Below are 20,126 nucleotides of genomic sequence, written 5' to 3' on the forward strand. Positions count from 1 at the left end.
ATGATGGCGTCCCGCTTCAACAAAAAGCTAAAGAGATATTGCGCCAGGTCAAGGGACCCTCAGGCGATAGCTGTGGACGCTCTAGTGACACCGTGGGTGTACCAGTCGGTTTATGTGTTCCCTCCTCTGCCTCTCATACCAAAGGTACTGAGAATAATAAGAAGGCGAGGAGTAAGAACGATACTCGTGGTTCCGGATTGGCCAAGAAGAGCTTGGTACCCGGAACTTCAAGAAATGTTATCAGAGGACCCATGGCCTCTACCGCTCAGACAGGATCTGCTACAGCAGGGGCCCTGTCTGTTCCAAGACTTACCGCGGCTGCGTTTGACGGCATGGCGGTTGAATTCCGGATCCTAAAGGAAAAGGGCATTCCGGAGGAAGTCATTCCTACGCTGATAAAAGCCAGGAAAGAAGTAACCGCAAATCATTATCACCGCATTTGGCGAAAATATGTTGCGTGGTGTGAGGCCAGGAAGGCCCCTACAGAGGAATTTCAGCTGGGTCGTTTTCTGCACTTCCTACAGTCAGGAGTGACTATGGGCCTAAAATTGGGTTCCATTAAGGTCCAGATTTCGGCTCTGTCGATTTTCTTCCAGAAAGAACTGGCTTCACTGCCTGAAGTTCAGACTTTTGTAAAGGGAGTTCTTCATATTCAGCCCCCTTTTGTGCCTCCTGTGGCACCTTGGGATCTCAATGTGGTGTTGAGTTTCCTAAAATCACATTGGTTTGAACCACTTAAAACCGTGGATCTGAAATATCTCACGTGGAAAGTGGTCATGTTATTGGCCTTGGCTTCGGCCAGGCGTGTGTCAGAATTGGCGGCTTTATCATGTAAAAGCCCTTATCTGATTTTCCATATGGATAGGGCAGAATTGAGGACTCGTCCCCAGTTTCTCCCTAAGGTGGTATCAGCTTTTTACTTGAACCAACCTATTGTGGTGCCTGCGGCTACTAGGGACTTGGAGGATTCCAAGTTGCTGGACGTAGTCAGGGCCTTGAAAATTTATGTTTCCAGGACGGCTGGAGTCAGGAAAACTGACTCGCTTTTTATCCTGTATGCACCCAACAAAATAGGTGCTCCTGCTTCTAAGCAGACTATTGCTCGCTGGATTTGTAGCACAATTCAGCTGGCGCATTCTGCGGCTGGATTGCCGCATCCTAAATCAGTGAAAGCCCATTCCACGAGGAAGGTGGGCTCATCTTGGGAGGCTGCCCGAGGGGTCTCGGCTTTACAACTTTGCCGAGCTGCAACTTGGTCAGGGGCAAACACGTTTGCTAAATTCTACAAATTTGATACCCTGGCTGAGGAGGACCTTGAGTTCTCTCATTCGGTGCTGCAGAGTCATCCGCACTCTCCCGCCCGTTTGGGAGCTTTGGTATAATCCCCATGGTCCTTACGGAGTCCCCAGCATCCACTAGGATGTCAGAGAAAATAAGAATTTACTCACCGGTAATTCTATTTCTCGTAGTCCGTAGTGGATGCTGGGCGCCCATTCCAAGTGCGGATTGTCTGCAATACTTGTATATAGTTATTGCCTAACTAAAGGGTTATTGTTGAGCCATCTGTTGAGAGGCTCAGTTATATTTCATACTGTTAACTGGGTTTAATATCACGAGTTATACGGTGTGATTGGTGTGGCTGGTATGAGTCTTACCCGGGATTCAAAATCCTTCCTTATTGTGTCAGCTCTTCCGGGCACAGTATCCTAACTGAGGTCTGGAGGAGGGGCATAGAGGGAGGAGCCAGTGCACACCAGGTAGTACCAAATCTTTCTTATAGTGTGCCCAGTCTCCTGCGGAGCCTGTCTATTCCCCATGGTCCTTACGGAGTCCCCAGCATCCACTACGGACTACGAGAAATAGAATTACCGGTGAGTAAATTCTTATTTTAGCAGCCGTGCAAACGCTATGCCGCCTCCCACTGGGAGTGTATTTTAGCTTAGCAGAAGTGTGAATGTTTTTATTGCAGAGCGCCTGCAAAATAATTTTGTGCAGTTTTAGAGTAGATCAAAACCTACTCAGAGCTTGCGATCACTTTAGATTATTCAGTTCCGGATTTGACGTCACACACCCGCCCAGCGTTCGCCCAGCCACGCCTGCGTTTTCCCTGGCACGCCTGCATTTTTCCGAACACTCCCTGAAAACGGTCAGTTGCCACTCAGAAACGCCCACTTCATGTCAATCACTCTGCAGCAACCATTGCGACTGAAATGCATTGCTAGACCCTGTGCAAATCTGCATCATTCGTTGTGCCCGTACATCGCGCGTGCGCCACATATGCATGCGCAGACTGCTGTTTTTTGGCCTGATCGCTGCGCTGCATACAAATGCAACTAGCGATCAACTCGGAATGACCACCTATGAGCAGCAAGCACACGTGACCCCCCTAAGTCTGCTACTTGGTGGAAGAGGAGGGGGGGGGGGGGATTTGGAGAGTAAAACATAAAATAGTATCTGCGTGGAATTATCATTAACAGAACCGTTCTATATAAAGATAAATTAAGCTGGACAACTGCCCGTCCTCAACACCACTTAAGTATTACATTGAATTGTATGTGACAGCAAAACTTGAAAGCAGGACGGGACCCACAGGTAACCAATTACATGCCACCTTCTTCAGCCCCGAATTCCCTGGCACTTCAAAGGATTCTCACCCTATCATTATCAAAACGAGCAGCAGGCTGAGGTGCATGGGGCACGAGACATTCATCAATAAGGACTTTAAGTTTCTGGCACAGCCCCAGGTGTTAATGATTTGTCCCTGAAAAATTCCTCTGTTCCTGCACGGTGAATGCAATTCTTACCACCAGCCTTATTCTCTGGATCTTATAAGTTAATAGTAATTCAAAAACAATCTTTGAAAGGCAAAAACATCCTGGTATCCAATGCAGCAGGGCCCCTAAGGATGAGCCAATCGTATTACAGCGTGCGTGGATGCTAAAGTGGGCATCTCAGTCCTTGCACATGGGGCCGGATGGATGTACACCAGGGAAGGAGCATGTAGTGGTATTTGCATAAACTCACAGACAAGTCACCGCCAAGAGCTGCCGCTGTGCGCACTTTTGCGTGCAAATCGGAATCATTCATAAACTTGTTGATGCATGCAATGTGCTTAGATGCTCCAGCTTAGAATCAATACGTAATTTACTAAGGTGGGGATTTTTTTTAGAAATGGTGATGTTGCCCATAGCAACCAATTAGATAGAATCGGATTGGTTGCTATGGGCAACATCACTAGTTATAAAAAAAACTCCCACCTTAATAAATTTACCCCATTGTGTTGCTGGAGACTATCCTGAAATGTTGGCACCTATAAGTACTAACACAAAACAAAATAGTGTTGTATTTCCATTCTATTCTCCATATTTGCCTCTTTTGCCCTAATGCGGTGTACAGAGGTGGAGTCACGGTGCCAGATACGGGGATTAATTATAACCATGCGGATGTGAGCCAACAGCTTTGGTCGGTCATACTGATCACCATCAAAGGTTGCCATCTGTACTTCCCATCAATTGCAGGAAAACATTGATGGAAAGCCATTGATTGTTTGAACCATCGATAGGCATTACTAGAGGGGACCCGTGACAGTGGTGGGATGATCAGAGGAGTTAAGCGATGTGCGACAGGAGAGCAAGTGACGTGCAACGGGAAAAAGCAAGCATTGTTGTGTCACCATCGATGGTGGAGAAACATTGGACCAACGCCACTAATGGCAAAACCATTGACCATATGTACAAAACCATCGATAATCGATGACCATCCCTACATCCTGATTGCAGGCCTTACTGCTCCAGCAGGTGAAATCAAACCCTTGTGGATATTTTCATAAACAAAAAGAAAAAAAAAATTCCAACATTCTTAAAAAGAAAAATAACTTCTTGGCGTGTTGGGCTGGTTCATCTCAAAGATGCCTCGGAGTACCGTCAAGTCACACACAGAGGTTAAAATAATTGCAATTAGCTCTTTGTGACAAGGTTGACCTTGATTGCATGATACTGGAGACAAAAAAAAAAGAGTTAAAATCTGTGAACCCTAACCCTATCCCCCCACTGTAAGGGCCCATCCTGTATTCAGGGCTACAGGTTGTCATGGAGATAGAACCTTTCCCCAGCCAGCTGCAGATGAAGAATGGGTCAGCCTGCACGGTTGGGAATAGAGTAGAGGGAGGAGGAGGAGGAGAGAGAGAAAGACAGAGGAGGAAATAGAGAGACTCCAAAGAGAGAGAGAGAGAGAGAAAGAGAAAGAGTAAAAGAATTTCCAGCAATCACACAGAAAAAAAAAATCCCATTATCAACAGGGAAATAAGGGCTACAGGATGTATGGAGGAGGGGAGATAGCTGGGGAAGGGTAGGAATCCTGCCGGCTTGTTGCATTTCGGACTGGAAAATCATTGGGAGAAGAAGGCAAAAGTTTTTCTTGTTTTTTTTTTTTCTTTTTCTCAAAGAGGATTTGGAAGTTTAACAAAAGAGGGGAGGAGGAGGGAGGGAGGGGGGGTATCCAGATGCTCCTTATTCCAATCCCTGCTCCTTTCTCAAGTTACACAAGATGAGGGAGGAAGAGAATGAGGCTGCTCCCTGGGTTATAAAAAAGGTATTTTCTTCTAACCATTATACATATGCATGCGTACTTTATATTAAGGTAGATATTGCAGAAATAAAACCCTGTGGTATGCATGGAGCTCTGCCGTCTTCATGTGGAGGAGAATCAAAATAAAAGTGCTGGGAACGTTTCTGGGCTGTTGGAATAACTTGTCAAGGTTTCGCGGAGAGAAAGAGTTTTGTGTCCAACCAGAGAATTGGGAAAAATTGGGAAAAATCTTTACTCCATAGGTCAGCTGTCAGGAGGTCTTGTATCTATCTATCTATCTATCTATCTATCTATCTATCTATCTATCTATCTATCTATCTATCTATCTATCTCTATGTGTCACTTACTGTGGAATGGAGGAATATTTTAAAAGGGTATTTGCTATATCAGTGATTTAAAGGCGATTTACTAGTAAAGCAGACCAGCTGGCTTGATCTCTGTAACATGTTATATTATACAGTATAGTATAAATGCAGAATAATGTTTACAAATGTTTTATATAGAGAAAGACGAATGTTTTGGTTCGTATGCGTTGGACAGATCTGCGGTGGCTGTGTACAGCGAATTGTCATCAGCTAAAGACTGGAATGACACTTGCGGCCTGTGACAGCGCGAGCGGAGGAATATTCAGTTTTGCCAGTATTCTCCGTTTGTGCCATTTTAGTCACCGAGGTTCTGTAGAACATTTTAGACATTTGGTTAATCGTTCAGCCTGTAATGCGCAGAATGCAGAATATGATCGCTGCGGAGGAGCTGAACCTCAGACGGTTCATGGAACACTATGTTTCCACATAATATCTGGTCTAGATAACAAACAAAAATGGCGGCCTCTGTTGTGTTTCGGCTACATATACCCTCCGAGTTACTAAAAATAAATAAGTAAAAAAAGTACAAATTCCCTGTAAATATCATAGTAAGTGGTGTCTGAGAATGTTAGTTTGGCTGCTGTCTTACACTGTTCCACTGATATATATTTATTTAGGGATTGGGTGAAAGCCGCAACGGTACAGATTCCGGAACACCGGACTAGCACCCTACAGCGACCCGTGCTGCTGCGGAGCTCTCTGTGTTGTCCCCTTATATATAACAGCTATCACACAGCAAATGGTGCAGGTAGACACGCACAGAGAGCTTCGCAGTGGTACAGGTCCTGTCCAATCCAGTCCAGCGTTCCGTAGTCTGGACCGTTACGGCTTTCCCCTAATCCCCATTATTTATTGTGCAGGATGGGGCTGTACGGTAGCATGATGCGTCTATATGATGGACAATGGTGGACTGATGGGGCTATATGGTGGCACGAAGGAGCTATGAGGTGGCATAAGGGAGCTATATGGTGGCAGGATGGGGCTATATGGTGGTATGATGAGGCTATCTGATGCAATGATGGGGCTATATGGTGGCACGAAGGAGCTATGAGGTGGCATAAGGGAGCTATATGGTGGCAGGATGGGGCTATATGGTGGTATGATGAGGCTATCTGATGCAATGATGGGGCTATGAGGTGACATGATGGACCTTCTGTATATGGTGGAATGATGGGCCTGTATGTGCCATTTTGTGTCTGTATGGTGACACGACCGAGTTATTTGGTGGCATGATGGGCCTATATGGTGGTGTGATGGGGCTGTATTGTTACATGATGGGGCTACATGGTGGGTTGGTGAGTTTGTATGGTGGAATGATTACATGGTGCAATGATGTGGCTATATGTTGGCAGGGTGGGCATTCTAGAGCTACATGGTAAAATGATGTGGCTGTAAGGTGGCATGATGGGGCTGTATGGAGACATGATGGGGCTTATGATGGCATGATTGGGCTATTTGGTGGAATGATGTAGCTATATGGTGGTATGATGGTCCTACTGTATATGGTGGTAAGATGGTCCTACTGTATATGCGGTATGATGGTCCTACTGTATATGGGGGTATGATGGTCCTACTCTATATAGGGGTATGATGGTCCTACTGTATATGGGGGTATGATGGGTCTACTGTATATGGGGGTATGATGGGTCTACTGTATATGGGGGTATGATGGTCCTACTGTATATGGGGGTTTGATGGGTCTACTGTATATGGGGGTATGATGGTCCTACTGTATATGGTGGCATAATGGTCCTACTGTATATAGGGGTATGATGGTCCTACTGTATATGGGGGTATGATGGTCATACTGTATATGGGGGTATGATGGGTCTACTGTATATGGGGGTATGATGGTCCTACTGTATATGGGGGTATGATGAGTCTACTGTATATGGGGGTATGATGGTCCTACTGTATATAGGGGTATGATGGTCCTACTGTATATGGGGGTATGATGGTCCTACTGTATATGGTGGCATAATGGTCCTACTGTATATGGGGGTATGATGGTCCTACTGTATATGGGGGTATGATGGTCTTACTGTATATGGTGGTATGATAGTGCTACTGTAAAATGTGGCATCATGGTATATGTGTCATGATAGTCCTGATGGTTCTACCCAGTATCAGACTGGGTCATAGAGGTACAGGGGGAAACCCCCGGTGGGCCCCACTGCCTGGAGGTTAACCCTTTCCTCTAGGGATAGGGTTCCAGACTGTGCACTTGAAATATACATTATCCATATGTTACTATGTTACTTTGTACTGCACAGGACTATTGTGTATTTTGTATAGTGCATTGCTGTTATTAATCTGATACAGTAGCATGCATGCACTAGCCGTATTTACTATATATACAGGTTGAGTATCCCATATCCAAATATTCCGAAATACGGAATATTCCGAATTACGGACTTTTTTGAGTGAGAGTGAGAAAGTGAAACTTTGTTTTTTGATGACTCAATGTACACAAACTTTGTTTAATACACAAAGTTATTAAAAATATTGTATTAAATGACCTTCAAACTGTGTGTATAAGGTGTATATGAAACATAAATGAATTATCTGAATGTACACACACTTTGTTTAATGTACAAAGTTATAAAAAATATTGGCTAAAATGACCTTCAGGCTGTCTGTATAAGGTGTATATGAAACATAAATGCATTCTGTGCTTAGATTTAGGTCCCATCACCATGATATCTCATTATGGCATGCTATTATTCCAAAATGCGGAAAAATCCGATATCCAAAATACCTCTGGTCCCAAGCATTTTGGATAAGGGATACTCAACCTGTATTTATCAAGAGGCCCAGACCATGCAGTCTCTAATGGTTAGCCAAGCCTCTGTGGTGGCCACACCCCATTTGGAGTAGCCACACCCCTAAATATGGGCCCCTACCACTGCATCTCCCTGGTGAGCCCTTCATGCCCCAGTCTGACAATGGCATGATGGTCCTTCTGTATATGGTGACATGATGGTCCTACTGTATATGGTGGCATGATGGTCCTCTTGTATATAATGGCACGATGATACTTCTGTATATGGTAAAATGATGGTCCTACTGTATATGGTGGCATGATGGACCTCCTGTATATAACGGCATGATGGTCCTACTGTATATGGTGGCATGATGGTTCTACTGTATATGGTAGTGACATGATGGTCCTACTGTGTATGGTGGTATGATGGTCCTACTGTATATGGTGGCATGATGCTCTTACTGTATATGGTGGTGTGATGGTCCTACTATATATGGTGGTATGATGGTCCTACTGTATATGGTGTATGATGGTCCTACTGTATATGGTGGTATTACGGTCCTACTGTATATGGGGGTATGATGGTCCCCCTGTATATAGCGGTATGATGATTTCTTATCTGCCGTCAAATTCTATGTTTCTATAAAGGGTTGAGATTACCTAAAGGATAAAAAAAAAGGGCAGACTAGATGGGCCAAGTGGTTCTTATCTGCCGTCAAATTCTATGTTTCTAAATTCTATGGTCCTACTGTATATGGTGGCGTGATGGTCCTACTGTATATGGTGGCGTGATGGTCCTACTGTATCTGGTGGCGTCATGGTCCTACTGTATATGGTGGCATGATGTTCCTACTGTATATGGTGGCATGATGGTCTTGCTGTATATGGTGGTATGATAGTGCTACTGTATACGGTGGTATGATGGTCCTACTGTATGTGGTGGTATGATGGTCCTCCTGTATATAGCGGTATGATGGCCCTACTGTATATGGGGGCATGATTGTCTTCCTGTATATGGTGGTATGATGGTCCTACTGTATATGGTGGCATGATGGTCCTACTGTACATGGTGGCGTGATGGTCCTTCTATATATGGCGGCATGATGGTCCTACTGTATATGGTGGTATGATGGTACAAATGTATATGGTGGCATGATGGTCCTACTGTATATGGTGGTATGATGGTCCTCCTGTATATAGCAGTATGATGGTCCTACTGTATATGGTGGTATGATGGTACAAATGTATATGGTGGCATGATGGTCCTACTGTATATGATCGTATGATTGTCCTACTGTATATGGGGGCATGATGGTCCTTCTATATATGGCGGCATGATGGGGCTATATAATAACATGCCTGGGCTATGTGCTACTATGATGGATCTATACTTTGTGCAGCATAACTTAGGCTCATATGAAATTTGTTTTCCCTTTTACAGTTCACATATCTCTATAACTGACATACATACAAAATCTTCAACTGTGTACTGACTGCTCTGAATGTTCCGGAGAGCTTACACTCCAAATGAGCATCCTGGAAGCATTGTGTGTTTATGTGACCCGTTACACAGTCCCCTTAGCTTACTGTAATTGTGTGTCACTGTCCTGTGGTGTGAGCTGGGACGCTAGGAGATGTTTTCAGCCCATGTGTAACAATTAAATACAATTCTTGGCTCGCTTTGTAACCTTCGCCTCAGTTACACTCACTGCGGGGATAAGCCTGCGCTAATGTCAACATTTGTGACTTATATGAAAGTATGACAACAAAGAACAGCCACTTATAACCTATGATATCTCGTCAGGTCATTCAGATATAACTGTCCTGTCGGGGAAGTAACATTTGTGCACAGGAAAACCACAGAAGAGATACAATTGTTCTCCCCCAGTATGTATGTAAGGTTGCTGTAATGTGTCTGGTATCCAAGGGAAGACGTTATGGGGCTATGGTGGTCATTCTGAGTTGTTCGCTTGCTAGCAGTTTTTAGCAGCCGTGCAAACGCTATGCCGCCTCCCACTGGGAGTGTATTTTAGCTTAGCAGAAGTGCGAACGAAAGGATCGCAGAGCGGCTACAAAATAATTTTGTGCAATTTTGTGCAGTTTCAGAGTAGCTTCAGACCTACTCAGCGCTTGCGATCACTTCAGACTGTTCAGTTCCTGTTTTGACGTCACAAACACGCCCTGCGTTCGCCCAGCCACGCCTGCGTTTTTCCTGGAACGCCTGAATTTTTTCGAACACTCCCTGAAAACGGTCAGTTGACACCCAGAAACTCCCACTTCATGTCAATCACTCTGCGGCCAGCAGTGCGACTGAAAAGCTTCGCTAGACCTTGTGTGAAACTACATCGTTCGTTGTAATAGTACGACGAGCGTGCGCATTGCGCCGCATGCGCAGAAGTGCCGTTTTTTTTCCTGATCGCTGCGTAGCGACCGAAAGCAGCTAGCGATCAACTGGGAATGACCCCCTGTATACTGTGGGCATGGGGCAAGTAATATATAAATCACGACGGAGCATGATGCTGTGGCCTGGAAGTTTTGTCAATGAGCTATGCAGAAAGAAAGGGCCTGATTCACAGTTTCCGCAATGCTGATATTCACGCAGCGATTAGCACCCAATGTGAATGGGCCACGATCACACTGCGCACTTGCCAGGGTACCATAACGATACTGCTTGCGGTGATGATGTATCCGCAAAGTGATTGACAGATGAGGACCGTTTGGGGGAAGATAACGTAGGTGGCGACAAAAACACAGGTGCGCTGCCAACGTTTTCCAGGGGGGGGGGGGGGGGGGGTGTCTCAGGAGTCCCAGCCTACATCTGCCATCTTGTACGCAGAAAACATCACAATCCATTTCAATGTGGCACCAGAATTAGTATATATTCCCACATTACCCGCGTACGGTGGTTTCCAGATGATAGTCGACGGTCATTAGGTCAACCCCGTATGTTCGAAGTGCATTAAGTAGACATGGTCAAGAGGTTGTCGTGTAAAAGGTCAACAGGTACAAAAGTTCAGCAGGTTAAAAAATATATATATATTTTAAACTTTTTCATGCTTTACCATCCACGTGGACTACGATTGGAAATAGTAACCTGTGCCGAGCCACGCCAGGGGATGTGGTACACCAGTTGGGTTCACGTGTTGTTGAACATAAAAAAATGACAAAAAAAAACAAAACTTTGTATGGATCTTTTTTTCTGTCGACCATTTTAATGTTGACCTTTATCACTGTCTACTTTTGTCATGTCGCCCTAATGACCCTGTCAACTTTTTGATCCAGTCGACCATTGCCATGTCAACCGTATGGGGACAACCTATTGGCTGTCGACCCAATGATCCACACCTGCGTACGGGATAGCCGCTGCTTATGCATTACCCTAAGTATCTACTTCTGATCAATAAATGGTCACCGGAGACATGGGGGGTCATTCCGAGTTGTTCGCTCGGTAAAAATCTTCGCATCGCAGCGATTTTCCGCTTAATGCGCATGCGCAATGTCCGCACTGCGACTGCGCCAAGTAAATTTGCTATGCAGTTAGGATTTTTACTCACGGCTTTTTCTTCGTTCTGGCGATCGTAATGTGATTGACAGGAAATGGGTGTTACTGGGCGGAAACAGGCCGTTTTATGGGCGTGTGGGAAAAAACGCTACCGTTTCCGGAAAAAACGCAGGAGTGGCCGGAGAAACGGGGGAGTGTCTGGGCGAACGCTGGGTGTGTTTGTGACGTCAAACCAGGAACGACAAGCACTGAACTGATCGCAGATGCCGAGTAAGTCTGAAGCTACTCAGAAACTGCTACGAGGTGTGTAATCGCAATATTGCGAATACATCGTTCGCAATTTTAAGATGCTAAGATTCACTCCCAGTAGGCGGCGGCTTAGCATGAGCAAATCTGCTAAAATCCGCTTGCGAGCGAACAACTCGGAATGACCCCCATGATTCTGAATGCTGCCGTGCTGTCAGCCATATTGGCTCTGTGCTTCTTACCCAGAGGCTCTTCTTAAATACTGTTAGCGCTGATTGTATGTCTATTCATCGGTTATGGATCAAAGGGCCGACAGTCAGGTTGACATTGACTAGGTAGACTCCAAAAGGTTGACACGGAAATGGTTGACACATGAAGAGGTCGATGTGATTTTTTTTTGGAGTCAGAATTTCCCTTTCAGCATGTGGACCCCCAATTAAACATGTATTTTAGCTTCAGTGTTAGAACGTCATGCTGTACCTCTGATAATATACTGATTACTGTATAATCACCTCAGGAAAGGAAGCCCTGCATATTATGTAATGAGAAACAGACCCGGATTCTTTTCCGTGAAACCTGAGCTTTGTCGTGTGTTACAGATTGTTCAATGGTGATAAAGAAAGAAAAATGGCCGCCAAAATATTGACATCACTGGGTTCATAAAGGTGGCTTCCTATTGGCTCGCTGGATTGACCACACATAAATAAATAGATTTCCTGAGGTGAAATATGAAATGATTCAGTTTTCCAGCTGACAGTCACGCGAGGTAACAATGTGGTTACCGGAATTTATCATGTTATATTCCTTCTGTGATCGTTTCAGTGAGGGAAATTAGCACGTTGTGAATTTATTGCATCACATTGTTTGTAGCTGTATGCGCAATAAGGTATTTTTAAATATTATTACGTGTGTGAATAGTATGTCACTGAACGCATGCACAGGTGTGTCACATTGCCGAGTCGACACGGGTTGCTATACGGTGTGAAAGGGGCCATTGTCGAATTCCCGGCCCGCCTGACCCGGAAATTCAACCCAGGAATAAAGCAGTGTTATTCCCAGGTATCATACCAGGTCGGTGGCAGTGTGAACGGGTTGCCGGGTCAAGGCGGCCCGGGACCTGTTCACTACATAGGGAGAGGAGGCGCGGAAATGAGCGCCTCCACCGCCACCAGATCCACTGCCAGCAGCTATGGCTATGCAACCCGCCATATTGCAGGGTCGGGAAGCCTGTTCTTAGGGTCCCATGTCGGATCCCACCCGGGAAGCAGAGCCGTAACTACGTGTCTGCCTGGTGTGCCTGCAACTATTTCAGCGGCTTGTAATGAGACAAATTGACTCATTACAAGCCGCCTGTGTTGTGTGCGCCGCCGGAGGAGAAGAGGAGATGAGCAGCATCAGGGGAGGAACCGGAGGAGGGAGGGGGACTGGAGCCGCAGCAGCGCTATGTAATTGGTAGCGGTGGCGCTGCAGCAGTCCGTCTCCTTCCACATTGGCTGGCCGGCGCTGCTGTGAATGATGGGATGCGCTTCCCTCATCCCAGTATTCACAGCGGTGGCGGGCAGCCAATGTGGAAGCAGAGGGACAGCTGCAGTGGCGCCTCTACTAATTACATAGCGCTGCTGCAGCTCCAGTCCCCCTCCCTCCTTCTCCTTCTCCCCTGCCCGGGATCTGCCAGCACCGAGGAGCCTGACTGCCTGAGCCAGTGGGGAGAGATGGTAAGTGTCTGTCTGTCTGTCTGTCTCTCTCTCTCTCTCTATCTATCTCTATCTATCTATCTCTCTATCTATTCTGTCTGCCGTAATGTGTGAAAAGGGGGACGCTGTCTGCCGTAATGTGTGAAAAAGGGGACGCTGTCTGCCGTAATGTGTAAAAAGGGGAAGCTGTCTGCCGTAATGTGTAAAAAGGGGGACGCTGTCTGCCGTAATGTGTAAAAAGGGGAAGCTGTCTGCCGTAATGTGTAAAAAGGGGACGCTGTCTGCAGTAATGTGTAAAAAGGGGAAGCTGTCTGCTGTAATGTGTAAAAATTGGAACGCTGTCTGCCGTAATGTGTAAAAAGGGGACGCTGTCTGCTGTAATGTGTAAAAAGGGGGACGCTGTCTGCCGTAATGTGTAAAATAAGAATTTACTTACCGATAATTCTATTTCTCGTAGTCCGTAGTGGATGCTGGGGACTCCGTCAGGACCATGGGGATTAGCGGCTCCGCAGGAGACAGGGCACAAAAGTAAAAGCTTTAGGATCAGGTGGTGTGCACTGGCTCCTCCCCCTATGACCCTCCTCCAAGCCTCAGTTAGGATACTGTGCCCGGACGAGCGTACACAATAAGGAAGGATTTTGAATCCCGGGTAAGACTCACACCAGCCACACCAATCACACTGTACAACCTGTGATCTGAACCCAGTTAACAGCATGATAACAGCGGAGCCTCTGAAAAGATGGCTCACAACAATAATAACCCGATTTTTGTAACAATAACTATGTACAAGTATTGCAGACAATCCGCACTTGGGATGGGCGCCCAGCATCCACTACGGACTACGAGAAATAGAATTATCGGTAAGTAAATTCTTATTTTCTCTGACGTCCTAAGTGGATGCTGGGGACTCCGTCAGGACCATGGGGATTATACCAAAGCTCCCAAACGGGCGGGAGAGTGCGGATGACTCTGCAGCACCGAATGAGAGAACTCCCGGTCCTCCTCAGTCAGGGTGTGCCCCTGACCAAGTAGCTGCTCGGCAAAGTTGTAAAGCCGAGACCCCTCGGGCAGCCGCCCAAGATGAGCCCACCTTCCTTGTGGAATGGGCATTTACATATTTTAGCTGTGGCAGGCCTGCCACAGCATGTGCAAGCTGAATTGTACTACACATCCAACTAGCAATCGTCTGCTTAGAATCAAGAGCACCCAGTTTATTGGGTGCATACAGGATAACAGCAAGTCAGTTTTCCTGACTCCAGCCGTCCTGGAAACCTATATTTTCAGGGCCCTGACAACATCTAGCAACTTGGAGTCCTCCAAGTCCCTAGTAGCCGCAGGTACCACAATAAGCTGGTTCAGGTGAAACACTGACACCACCTTAGGGAGAAACAGGGGACGAGTCCGCAGCTCTGCCCTGTCCGAATGGACAATCAGATATGGGCTTTTGTGAGACAAAGCCGCCAATTCTGACACTCGCCTGGCCGAGGCCAGGGCCAACAGCATGGTCACTTTCCATGTGAGATATTTCAAATCCACAGATTTGAGCGGTTTAAACCAATGTGATTTGAGGAATCCCAGAACTACGTTGAGATCCCACAGTGTCACTGGAGGCACAAAAGGGGGTTGTATATGCAGTACTCCCTTGACAAACTTCTGGACTTCAGGAACTGAAGCCAATTCTTTCTGGAAGAAAATCGACAGGGCCGAAATTTGAACCTTAATGGACCCCAATTTGAGGCCCATAGACACTCCTGTTTGCAGGAAATGCAGGAATCGACCGAGTTGAAATTTCTTCGTGGGGCCTTCCTGGCCTCACACCACGCAACATATTTTCGCCACATGTGGTGATAATGTTGTGCGGTCACCTCCTTCCTGGCTTTGACCAGGGTAGGAATGACCTCTTCCGGAATGCCTTTTTCCCTTAGGATCCGGCGTTCAACCGCCATGCCGTCAAACGCAGCCGCGGTAAGTCTTGGAACAGACATGGTACTTGCTGAAGCAAGTCCCTTCTTAGCGGCAGAGGCCATGAGTCCTCTGTGAGCATCTCTTGAAGTTCCAGGTACCAAGTCCTTCTTGGCCAATCCGGAGCCACGAGTATAGTTCTTACTCCTCTACGTCTTATAATTCTCAGTACCTTGGGTATGAGAAGCAGAGGAGGGAACACATACACTGACTGGTACACCCACGGTGTTACCAGAGCGTCCACAGCTATTGCCTGAGGGTCTCTTGACCTGGCGCAATACCTGTCCAGTTTTTTGTTCAGGCGGGACGCCATCATGTCCACCTTTGGTCTTTCCCAATGGTTCACAATCATGTGGAAGACTTCCCGATGAAATCCCCACTCTCCCGGGCGTCGGAATGAACACTGCTGACAGTGCTATCACCTGATTTTCCGCCCAGCGAAGAATCCTTGCAGTTTCTGCTATTGCCCTTCTGCTTCTTGTGCCGCCCTGTCTGTTTTCGTGGGCGACTGCCGTGATGTTGTCCCACTGGATCAATACCGGCTGACCTTGAAGCAGAGGTCTTGCTAAGCTTAGAGCATTGTAACTTGCCCTTAGCTCCAGTATATTTATGTGGAGAGAATTCTCCAGACTTGATCACACTCCCTGGAAATTTTTTCCCTGTGTGACTGCTCCCCAGCCTCTCAGGCTGGCATCCCTGGTCACCAGGACCCTTCCTGAATGCCGAATCTGCGGCCCATTAGTAGATGAGTACTTTGCAGCCACCGCAGAAGAAACACCCTTGTCCTTGGAGACAGGGTTATCCGCTGATGCATCTGAAGATGCGATCCGGACCATTTTTCCAGCAGATCCCACTGAAAAGTTCTTGCGTGAAAACTGCCGAATGGAATCGCTTCGTAAGAAGCCACCATTTTTCCCAGGACCCTTGTGCAATGATGCACTGACACTTTTCCTGGTTTTAGGAGGTTCCTGACTAGCTCGGATAACTCCCTGGCTTTCTTCTCCGGGAGAAACACCCTTTTCTGGACTGTGTCCAGAATCATCCCTAGGAACAGCCGATGTCGTCGGAAACAACTGCGGTTTTGGAATATTTAGAATCCACCCGTGCTGTCGTAGAACTACTTGAGATAGTGCTACTCCGACCTCCAACTGTTCTCTGGACCTTGCTCTTATCAGGAGGTCGTCCATTTTCTTTGAAGAAGAATCATCATTTCGGCCATTACCTTGGTAAAGACCCGGGGTGCCGTGGACAATCCAAACGGCAGCGTCTGAAACTGATAGTGACAGTTCTGTACCACGAACCTGAGGTACCCTTGGTGAGAAGGGCAAATTGGGACATGGAGGTAAGTATCCCTGATGTCCCGGGACACCCTATAGTCCCCTTCTTCCTGGTTCGCTATCACTGCTCTGAGTGACTCCATCTTGATTTGAACCTTTGTAAGTGTTCAAATATTTCAGATTTAGAATAGGTCTCACCGAGCCTTCTGGCTTCAGTACCACAACATAGTGTGGAATAATACCCCTTTCCTTGTTGTAGGAGGGGTACTTTGATTATCACCTGCTGGGAATACAGCTTGTGAATTGTTTCCAATACTGCCTCCCTGTCGGAGGGAGACGTTGGTAAAGCAGACTTCAGGAACCTGCGAGGGGGAAACGTCTCGACTTTCCAATCTGTACCCCTGGGATCCTACTTGTAGGATCCAGGGGTCCTGTACGGCCACAGCGTCATGCTGAGAAACTTGGCAGAAGCGGTGGAGGCTTCTGTGCCTGGGAATGGGCTGCCTGCTGCAGTCTTCTTCCCTTTCCTCTATCCCTGGGCAGATATGACTCTTATGGGGACGAAAGGACTGAGGCTGAAAAGACGGTGTCTTTTTCTGCAGAGATGTGACTTAGGGTAAAAACGGTGGATTTTCCAGCAGTTGCCGTGGCCACCAGGTCCGATGGACCAACCCCAAATAACTCCTCCCCTTTATACGGCAATACTTCTTTGTGCCGTTTGGAATCTGCATCACCTGACCACTGTCGTGTCCATAAACATCTTCTGGCAGATATGGACATCGCACTTACTCTTGATGCCAGAGTGCAAATATCCCTCTGTGCATCTCGTATATATAGAAATGCATCCTTTAAATGCTCTATAGTCAATAAAATACTGTCCCTGTCAAGGGTATCAATATTTTTAGTCAGGGAATCCGACCAAGCCACCCCAGCTCTGCACATCCAGGCTGAGGCGATCGCTGGTCGCAGTATAACACCAGTATGTGTGTATATACTTCTTAGGATATTTTCCAGCCTCCTATCAGTTGGCTCCTTGAGGACGGCCCTATCCGGAGACGGTACCGCCACTTGTTTTGATAAGCGTGTGAGCGCCTTATCCACCCTAAGGGGTGTTTCCCAACGCGCCCTAACTTCTGGCGGGAAAGGGTATACCGCCAATAATTTTTTATCGGGGGAAACCCACGCATCATCACACACTTCATTTAATTTATCTGATTCAGGAAAAACTACAGGTAGTTTTTTCACACCCCACATAATACCCTTTTTTGTGGTACTTGTAGTATCAGAAATATGTAACACCTCCTTCATTGCCCTTAACAAGTAACGTGTGGCCCTAAAGGAAAATACGTTTGTTTCTTCACCGTCGACACTGAAATCAGTGTCCGTGTCTGTGCCTGTGTCGACCGACTGAGGTAAATGGGCGTTTTAAAGCCCCTGACGGTGTTTGAGACGCCTGGACAGGTACTATTTTTTTTTTTTTTTTTTGCCGGCCGTCTCTGTTGACATTATCACGTAATTCCTTGAATAAGCCATCCATTCCGGTGTCGACTCCCTAGAGAGTGACATCACCATTACAGGCAATTGCTCCGCCTCCTCACCAACATCGTCCTCATACATGTCGACACACACGTACCGACACACAGCACACACACAGGGAATGCTCTGATAGAGGACAGGACCCCACTAGCCCTTTGGGGAGACAGAGGGAGAGTTTGCCAGCACACACCAAAAACGCTATAATTATACAGGGACAACCTTTATATAAGTGTTTTTCCCTTATAGCATTTTAATATATATAGTCATATCGCCAAATAAGTGCCCCCCCTCTCTGTTTTAACCCTGTTTCTGTAGTGCAGTGCAGGGGAGAGCCTGGGAGCCTTCCCACCAGCATTTCTGTGAGGGAAAATGGCGCTGTGTGCTGAGGAGAATAGGCCCCGCCCCCTTTTCGGCGGGCTTCTTCTCCCGTTTTTCTGAGACCTGGCAGGGGTTAAATACATCCATATAGCCCCCAGGGGCTATATGTGATGTATTTTTAGCCAGAATAAGGTACTATCATTGCTGCCCAGGGCGCCCCCCCCAGCGCCCTGCACCCTCAGTGACCGCTGCTATGAAGTGTGCTGACAACAATGGCGCACAGCTGCAGTGCTGTGCGCTACCTTATGAAGACTGAAAAGTCTTCTGCCGCCGGTTTCTGGACCTCTTCACTTTTCGGCATCTGCAAGGGGGTCGGCGGCGCGGCTCCGGGACGAACCCCAGGGTGAGACCTGTGTTCCGACTCCCTCTGGAGCTAATGGTGTCCAGTAGCCTAAGAAGCCAATCCATCCTGCACGCAGGTGAGTTCACTTCTCTCCCCTAAGTCCCTCGATGCAGTGAGCCTGTTGCCAGCAGGACTCACTGAAAATAAAAAACCTAACAAAACTTTTACTCTAAGCAGCTCTTTAGGAGAGCCATCTAGATTGCACCCTTCTCGGCCGGGCACAAAAATCTAACTGAGGCTTGGAGGAGGGTCATAGGGGGAGGAGCCAGTGCACACCACCTGATCCTAAAGCTTTTACTTTTGTGCCCTGTCTCCTGCGGAGCCGCTAATCCCCATGGTCCTGACGGAGTCCCCAGCATCCACTTAGGACGTCAGTGAAAAAGGGGAAGCTGTCTGCCGTAATGTGTAAAAAGGGGACGCTGTCTGCAGTAATGTGTAAAAAGGGGAAGCTGTCTGCTGTAATGTGTAAAAATTGGAACGCTGTCTGCCGTAATGTGTAAAAAGGGGATGCTGTCTGCTGTAATGTGTAAAAAGGGGGACGCTGTCTGCCGTAATGTGTAAAAAGGGGGACGCTGTCTGCCGTAATGTGTAAAAGGGACTCTACTTGGTGTAGTGGCGCTACTGGGCACCGTAATTTGAATAATGGAGACTACTACTATGAAGCCACGCCCCCACATTTTTTACGTGCACCTACGGTGCGCACTGCCCGTATTTTCCATAAGGGTTGGGGGGGGGGGGAGGGCGCCAATGCCGTTTCTTGCACTCAGCGCTGAAATGCCTAGTTACAGCACTGCCGGGAAGGACCCGTTTCCAATTCCCGGGTGGGATCTGGCATTGGAGATGTGAAAGGGGTATAAGTTTACATTTCTCTTATGTACCATAATTGTTGAATACATTGGGAAGATGGTGCTGAGGCCTGCTGCACAGAGCAGTGATGGGGGAGGGGCACCACTTTGGGCAACTTCTCCACTGGCCCAATTCTCCAGTGTTTTCACTGCTTGATGCATCACCCCCTCCATCTTTTTTCAGACAGGAACGTCCCTGTATAAGTGGAGGCCAGAGGCCCAGAGGAATGCAAAATGTTAGTGGCTCAGGTCAACCTCTCTAAGGAGACGCTACAAGGAACTTCAGGGGCGGGGCAGGGCTCTGACATCATCAAGGAATATGCTATGATTCGCAAGTCAGCATGATGGGGGAGGGGCTAAATTATGCGATACAATTATCTTACCTTCCTGTTTAGGTTAGGATGCGGGAGATTAGCCTGCTCTTCCGGGGTGCGGAGGCTACCACAAAAAACAGGAGCTTCACACAACTTCCGGGAGAGTGGATCATACTTACCATTCATCATCATGGTGAGGGGGGACAGATGGCCCTTACCCACCCCTTCACGGCAATAAAACATGAGGAGGAAGAGGCGATGTGTTAGTTGATTGCCAATAAAAATTGACATAAAGATGTTAATAAAAAAAATA

General features: G+C 47.0%; 1 protein-coding gene across 1 annotated transcript in view; it reads left to right on the forward strand.

Moving 5' to 3' along the window:
* Positions 1 to 4,493: 4,493 nt before the first annotated feature.
* DENND2A (DENN domain containing 2A) overlaps positions 4,494 to 20,126 on the forward strand; it is a 143,027-nt gene continuing 127,394 nt past the window's right edge. Inside the window, exon 1 of the mRNA XM_063928946.1 lies at positions 4,494 to 4,590. The gene's annotated coding sequence lies outside the window, so the exon portion shown is untranslated. The remainder of the gene's footprint in view (positions 4,591 to 20,126) is intronic.

The sequence above is a fragment of the Pseudophryne corroboree genome, chromosome 6, assembly GCF_028390025.1.
Source record: "Pseudophryne corroboree isolate aPseCor3 chromosome 6, aPseCor3.hap2, whole genome shotgun sequence".
Taxonomy (NCBI): Eukaryota; Metazoa; Chordata; class Amphibia; order Anura; family Myobatrachidae; genus Pseudophryne; species Pseudophryne corroboree.